The sequence below is a fragment of the Corvus brachyrhynchos genome, unplaced genomic scaffold (assembly GCF_000691975.1).
Source record: "Corvus brachyrhynchos isolate BGI_N302 unplaced genomic scaffold, ASM69197v1 scaffold70, whole genome shotgun sequence".
Lineage (NCBI taxonomy): Eukaryota > Metazoa > Chordata > Aves > Passeriformes > Corvidae > Corvus > Corvus brachyrhynchos.
In genome coordinates this window covers 9,141,278-9,147,538 of record NW_008236217.1, presented here as the reverse complement: position 1 = coordinate 9,147,538, position 6,261 = coordinate 9,141,278, and positions in this window count along the sequence as shown.

Below are 6,261 nucleotides of genomic sequence, written 5' to 3'. Positions count from 1 at the left end.
GTTTGGGGTTGATTGAAGAAGAGGATTCACCTGAGCTGGGAATGGCCAGACGGCTCCTGGCCCCTTTACAAATACAGGAGGTATGTGTGATGTGGCTCTCTTTAGTCCTCTTTTTTTAACTTATCTAAGAAACTGGCTATTTCTCACCCCAGGGCTCTGCTTACTGTAGAGATGCTCTGTGTCCCTGTTAATCCAAATTTGGAAGCAGATTTAAGAGATTTCTCTTGGTCCCCCCAAAAAGCTGTGATTTCTACCAACTCTTGTGAGGATATGACTTCTTTTCCCAGACCCCTTCCTCTGTCATGGGAAAGGAGGCCAAGTGAGGCCCTAACAGTGACCTAACAAAGACTGGCTTCTGAATCAGCTCCTGGATCAGCAGAAATCACTTGGAAATTGCAAAGGGAAGTGAGTGTCAATAGGTAATGTTTCACACACAATATGTGGCTGAAAGAAGTACCCGCAGTCCTCTGCTGAAGTGCCAAGGAATCCATTTGGCCTTTCAGTACGGCACAATCCTTGCTGACTATCATCCACATGTGATGTCTTGGGGTCTGTAGTGTGACCATGACACACAGTTTACCTCATTTAGACTTTTCTCAAACTATGATCTCAGAAAAGTTACGAAGTCCACTCCCTGTCCCAAGGAAGGATCAGTTAAACCAACATCACTTTGTCATAGAGATCTGTCTGGTCTGTTCTTAAATACCGCCCATAATGAGCTCTCCAGACAAACTCACCGATGTTTTGTTTCCTTTTTTGTTGGAGGACTCCTTTCCCCAAATTTCTTGTACTGCAAATGAGCTTATTGCTTCTTATCCTGTCTACACTGGACCTGGAAAATAGTTAGTTCCTCTCCTTTTCTTTTTGCAGCCTTACACACCAAAGATTTTTCTCAAGTTATCAGCCCTTTTCTCTAAACAACTTGTTTATTCTGTCTTTCCCTGTATGTCAGGTTTTCTGAACCTCAGCTCAGTTTCCATTGCTCCCCTCAGGGCTATCTCCATTTGGCTCCATCTGTGAAGTGCGGAGTCCAAATGGGGCAGAGTACTTCAGCTGAGCTCTTTCCCATGCTGAGAAGGGAAAGCATCTAACCTTTCTATGTGTTTCACAGTCCTACCAGCATTTGCCATTCCATCACTTAGGCCAACAAATATTCCCCAATTTGAGGGTGAAGCAGAAATCTCTAACCCATAAGCAAAGTAGGTACTCAAACATCACATTTTGGATACTGTTGGCTCCAGGTGGACTGGTAGCTGAATCCACAGAGGGCTCTTACTTGGCTCCCCTTCTTTCTTTTCTGTCTGCTCAGAAAGGGTGACAAGGTGTGGCTTGCCAGGGCAGGCTGCCAACAGCTGAAATTTCCTGTACAGCTGTAGAAATAAATAACTATTGAGCATGCCTGGTTCCCATCACACCCTTTCCCTGGCTCTGCTTTGCCCTTTCTAGCTGAAGTATCCTGCTCTGCCTATCTGCTTGTGCAGGGAGGCACCTAGGATTGCAGAGTACACTCCTGGTCTCTTCCATCTCTCTTCTCATGCCCCCCTTTGTTTTTGGAAGGACACAGATCACATCTGTGGGATGTTTGGTGCTGTATGGCTAGTGCCCCCCACTCTTGATATGCTGGGCTTTTTCTGGGATGACCTGCTCAGAACCACAAAAGCTGTGGCTCGGCTACATCTATGGGGCTTCACAACACCAGAGGTGGCCTTTCCCCTGTCATCTTAACTAATTAAAACCATAAGGAAAGTGATGGAACAATTGCCTGTCCATGCTGTAGATGCTATCAGAGACGAATTCCATAGCAACTGATTGCAAATATCCAGTGACTGATGATGCAAATATGCCATGATTTACTCTCACCATGGGCTTTATTTAGGTACCTAATGTCAGTCTGTGGTACCCTACACAATCTTTGAAAAGCAACTTTTATAACTATTCTTTGCTGTAATGAAAACCAGAATTCTTTCAGGAACTGAACAATAAAATTGTTGGGAATTTGTTTTTCTAGCTAAACTTCCAGTGACAAAATATTTAAGGCATATAGTGCAATTGGTTTTCATCTGAGAGATGGCATGGATGATGTCAGGGTATAAAGTGTACATTATTCTTTCTATATACAATTTTGTATTATATAAGTAAACATCTTTTAAAATATATATTAGGAAGTCTTTCAGTCAAAACAAATACTCTGTTCTGTGTGTTTGCAGAATCTAAGGATCTACTCTTTCTGCCTTTTTATTTTAAATCTCTGTGGCTTGAACTTGATTTTCTAAGTTTCCGTAAGACTGTCCAAATTGGTTTGCTCTTAGAGCCATATTTTAAAGTTTATTTTCAATTTCTCTTGCAGTCTATCTAGTATTTATCAGTTCCAGGAAAAATCTTGACAGAGAGACTGGGTCATTTTTCAATTCAGTGTGTTTTTAGTGGCTTTTTAGTCCTTATAGATACAGCATAATTCTATATTGTTTAGTTTGCAGATGAGAACTTCACTTACAAGAAAAGAAGGTAGAGACACAGAATTCCAACAGCAAACCAAAGCCATAACAATGTAATGAAATAATGTGAATATAATTGTAATGAAGTTACTGCATGAGATTTATGGCATGTGTGATTAGCTGTCCAGCTCTTTTTAGGAGGCAGAGCTGGAGACCCATTGTGGGACCTGCTCACAGGACATGACATAGGGATAATGGCTTCTGGGTTGAAGTGCCTGGCAGTAGTAGAACTCCAGGCCCTCTCCTTAATTAGTGTGCGAGTGGAAATGGCAGCAGTGGTTCTCAGGAGGCAAAGGCAATATTTTCTATGGAATTAGCAGGCAGCCTGCATGGCACCTGCAGGCGGCCATTTGGTGTGTAGCGGGTTGGGACTACACAAACACTTCCATCTTAAAAAAATTTTTTTAAATATATCAGTCACTCTACAGAAAATAGTTCTGGGCAGCAATGTTACTGAGGTCTAATACATAGCTTTATGTCTTGTGGGTAGATCTTGTCGAATCTACAATGCAAAAGCCAACCAAACCTGTCCCAGACCTAGGATTCTCACAAAGTTTTGCATTCACTGATGTCTAAAACTGTTGTCATTTTCCAGTGGAGCTTCTCCTCATTTCAGTTTAACAGCCTTGTGGAATTGAATACATTTGACATCCCTGTTCCTTTAAAAGGTGATTGAAGTTGGCTGTGTCCATAGAAGTTATTAGGGGAATACACATATCATGATTACACCTTTTCAGCATCTTAGGAAACTAGGCCAAGAATAATAATGATTTGAGATTGCTGAATAAAATACTGAATCACATCAGGATCTTTTTGGATATGAACTCTCCAGGTTTGCCAGGATCTTGTTTGGAAAATGAATTATGCATTTTAGGGGTTCTCTGTAAAGTCAGTTGTCTGCAGATTCCTTCATTGGACAGATCTTTACCTTCTGCTCTTCCCCATATGAAGGACAGGTGATGAAAAAAGATATGCATTAACTTGTTTAGATTGTAGGAAGTCAAAGGGGAAATGGGTTCAGATGGTTTATCTGCATCGAGCATTATATAACAGAATGTTTTATGTCCCATGTCAGAGAGCTGATTCACTATTTGTAAAATTAACTGTAGGATTTTACTTTTTCAAATACTAAGTAAATCCTTAACACAGTAAGCAATGCCTGCAGACATGTTTAGCACATGCTCCCCTTGAAGTATCTGTTAATTGCTGAAATAAGTCACCCGAATATCTTTGGAAAAAGATGCTTAATTGCCTTTCAGAATAAAACCAAAGTTAAGCAATTAAAAAATTCTTTGTACTATCTTACAATGAATGCATAAAAACCTGGGTTGCATCTGAAGTAGACAAAAATATGTAGTAGTTTAAGCAGATCTTTTGGGGAAAGTTGGTTTTTTTTTTATTTCATGTCCTTCCCTCTCTTCCCTCACTCTGCCCCCTCTCCCCCCTAAAAAAATCCCCATAAAGTCAAGAAAATAGAAAGTGGAACAAATACTAAAAAACAGGAGCATGTTTTCAAAATTACAAAATTTTAATAGTCTGAAAACAATAGGTTGGAGAACTCTTCCAAATAGCTTTCTGGCACTCTGATCACAGGTCAAAGAACTAGGAGATTTTAAAGCCAGGAGAGGCTTTATAAATATTATAAATATTCATCTCTTTCAGCTTTCATTATAGGACAAACCATAGAATTTCACCCTGAAGTACTTGGTTTGTGCCTAGAACATTTGAGCCAGGTGTGAAAAATTTCAGTATTGACACAAAGTTGAAGTAAATGCTGCATTTCCTCACAGTAGAAATTTGTGTGCTTTACCATTTGAACTTATCTAAATTTGTTTTGTAGCCATGGGATCTTGTTATGTCATTATGTCCAGCATTAAAGCATCTGTGTTTATAATGTGAACACCAGTGCCTGCACTGAGGTGAGGATATCAGCTCAGCAAAATGAGATTAACACCAAAATGTGTGTCACAAGTTCAGAGTGCATGAACATTTTTCCAAAAGCTAAAGTATCTCATGAATCCTGCAAGTGGGGGATCTGTTGAGTTACCAGCAACAGAGGTGAAAGATCACGTTTTAGTACCAATTACTGATTTCCCATGTGCCTCTCCTTAATGATAATATTCCATGAGAGACTGTGATTTAACATAGCCACCACAACTGACACGTAAGAGCTACATCTAAGGAGGGAGAAAACAGGGGTTCAGCTGTTTGTCTCCTCTCTCCAGAGATGAGAGAGCTGACAGAGACCAAGTATGTCTGGTCACTTCTATCACCAGAAACATGATCTGCCATTTTTGCCGGGGTTATGAAGGTAACTAACATGATTCTGTATCTTCCATGGTTGAAAATATGTTTTGAAAAATATGCTTGATATTTCTTTTCTCCCTTCTAGCATACAGAGTCAGCATAAATGTGAAGTCTTAGATAAGCAACAAAGTTTGGTGAAAATTCTCCTTCTAGAAAGAGGGAAAAGGCAGAAAAATATTCAAGAAATAATTATAGTGACATTTTGATTTTAAAGCTTAGGATATCGGAGGACATCAATGATTTTCAAATACTGCAATTAAAAACTTTTGGCACACAGAATTCATTAATATTTTCTTTGTGAAGCCTCCAGTTGATTGTCTCTAGTACTTTGCCATTTTAATTTTCATGGTGTGCTTCTTGGGGCTGTCCTGTGCAGGACCAAGAGCTGGACTTGATGAATCCTTGTGGATCTCTTCCAACTCAGAACATTCTGTGATTCTGTAATTTGTACTGTTTGTATTATAAACAGGAATGTAAGGTACTTTTCAGATGAAAAAGCAGAATCTGTGCCCTAAAGGCATGGTTTGACAGGTTTTCACCAAACATTCACAGAGTTGTTGCTAAGCTTCTCTGAAGGTGAGTATTTACTGGTAAACAGTGTTTGCTGAATACTACTGTCTTCCATGTTCAGGCGAGTTCATTCCATGAACTGAACCCCCATTATAAATAGTAGAAAAATAATAGTAGAAATGGCAGCCTTCAAAAGACAGAATATTTAAATTATATGCATCTTTTACCTTCCTCTCATCCTTCCATCAAGCTCTAAGTACACATATTCATTTTCTTTTGTCTTAAATACTCTCATGAAACACAGTTAGTCTTTACAGAATAATTGCTGTGTTTGTTTGGGTTTTATTCATAGATGTGATGCAGTGGCAGTCATGTCAGTAAAAAAGCATCAAAATTTCCTACTGCAGGCAGAGACCCGCACACAGTGACTAAACTGGATTTGTCCGAACTTCTGCCTTTTCATTCTTTCTCAAATGCTTTGTGGGGAAGTTGTTTGTGCTCTGACAAGCAAACTATTGTGTTTGTTTGTTTGTTTGTTTGCTTTTAAGCGTTAGGTATTTTAAAAAGTTCATTTTTTATGCTCCAGTGACTACCCAAATTGCTACTATCCGTTAGTATTTGCCTGGAGGATTAGGACAAACATTTAGAATAAAGTGCCCAGTGTATCTCTTTGATTATTACAGAACTACCACATGAAGTATTATTTGGTGGCAATTTTATGATGTGCCTAAGTGGAATAAAATGTCAATTTTATTAAAAAAAGAATGCACCCAAGGACAGTGCAATGGGACCCTGATACAAAGGTTTTGCAATAGGACACATTCTCATGAAGTGATTTAGTGTCTCAGCTGGGACTTAACTCCCAAGGAGAATTCCAGAATTGTCACTTACTGACACTGGTTTATTTTCAGTGGAGAATGCTGACTTCTCAGAAAAGGAGGAGGGGCAA